The sequence below is a fragment of the Phascolarctos cinereus genome, unplaced genomic scaffold (assembly GCF_003287225.1).
Source record: "Phascolarctos cinereus isolate Bilbo 61053 unplaced genomic scaffold, phaCin_HiC Scaffold_2;HRSCAF=192, whole genome shotgun sequence".
Classification (NCBI taxonomy): Eukaryota; Metazoa; Chordata; class Mammalia; order Diprotodontia; family Phascolarctidae; genus Phascolarctos; species Phascolarctos cinereus.
In genome coordinates this window covers 18,320,749-18,322,553 of record NW_027555625.1, presented here as the reverse complement: position 1 = coordinate 18,322,553, position 1,805 = coordinate 18,320,749, and positions in this window count along the sequence as shown.

The window sequence follows — 1,805 nt, the reverse complement described above, 5'->3', positions numbered from 1 at the left end:
AAATGAGGTAGAGAATGATTGATGAGGCAAGCTCCTGAAGGAGAAATGGGAGGAAATGTGGTTGGCAAAGAAAAGAACAACCCCTTTCTCAGAGACAGAAAGAAAGAAAGGGAGAGGAAGAGAGATGTGATGTGTGAGGGATGGGTGAGTAAGTATGAAGTGAGGAAGGTTTACTGTGAATGACCTTGGTAAAGGAGGCAAGGGCATCTACTAAAGAGGGAGTGGAGGATGCATAAGGGTTAGAAAGAATCAACCAAGGAAGACTAGAAGCTTTCTCATGCAGGAGACAGCTTCCAGATGGGACAATAACCAGAATTTGTCATGGACCCACTTGACATCAGATTGTGAGCAAGGTAATAGGACTTTCTCCAGCAGCATATTGTAGCTCAGGCATAGATAGGAGCAAAACCGGTTTAGGGTGGGGGGTGATCCAGTGCCTAGCACATATTAGGCACTTTATAAATGCTTGTTGACTTAATTGACTGGGTGTGAGTAGTGGTTGACAGGACAAAGGTGAGGGGATAGACAGAAAGGCAAAAACAGATCATGATTTAATGAGAAAAACAGCATGCTTATGTAGCAACAAGCTATATATAAGATAAAAGAGATAATCAATAGAGGGAAGGCATTAGCATTAAAGGGGATCAGGAAGAAAGGCTTTTTGCAAGAGGTGGGATTTTGGCTGAGACTTGAAGGAAGCCAGGAAGTGGAGAGGAAAGACCATTCTATGCCATGCATACTTTGGTTATAATAATTTATGTATATGTCCCCACCTCCCAGTAGACTGCAAGCCTCTTGAGGGCAAGCAAGTTTCATTTGTGTACATGTAGTGTAGATAGATATTAAGATATGTATATATACATACAAAATGAAACGTGTGTGTGTGTGTGTGTGTGTGTGTGTGAGTAGAGAGAGGGAGAGAGAGTGAACCTGATATACAGTTGGTGCTTAATAAATGCTTGTTGATTTGCTCAGTGGAACAATGGAGGCTGTTCTCCATAAAATGAAAGTCATAGATTTAGAGCTGATCCTTACTACCTCTTTTATCATACAGGTCATCTATCCATCCCCTTTATTTTACAAATGAAAACTGAAGCCAAGAGTCCAAATGACTGGCCCAAGTTGATAAGACCAAAGCTGTTCTAATATAATAAGAGAAATAGAGGTGGAAGCCACCTCAGGAATCAAATCCCTCGTGTTACAGATAAAGAAACTGAGACCCAAGGCTGCTGAATGTCTTGTCCATGGTTATACAGTTTGTGGAGGTAGAATTAGAACCTGGGTTCTTTTGAGTCCAGAGCCAATGTTCTTTGTATCGTGGACCACACTTGCAAGGGGCAGAGCGGTATTTGAACCCAAAGGGTTCTGACTGCAAATCCATACGCACCAGGAGAGTCATGGAGAAGGTGATTTTTGTTTTTTGGGTTTTGGGGGTTTTTTTTAAGTCAGAAGTAGGATTGGCTCCCTTGTCAGCTAACCCCACTATGCAAAGCAGAGTTTGGGGTTGTTTTTTTATTTAATCTCTGTGGCTCCAACAAAATGGACATTTTCATTCTGTAATTAGGTCTTGTAAATCTCGTACAACATCGACTAGCAGCTCCAAGCAAGCTGGAAGAGAAAACTTCCAGCCTCTGTAGAGTATGCAGGCTCGGAACAGATTCCCAAGTCCCAACCTGAAAAACCTGGTGTTAGTTTTGGGACCTTTCCAGTGAACCTTTGACTCCCATCTTCCTGCCCCCTGTGCGGCTTTGGAACTGGTCAGCCATTTTTGTTTTTGGAAGGGAAAGGAGACAGATATAATGAAT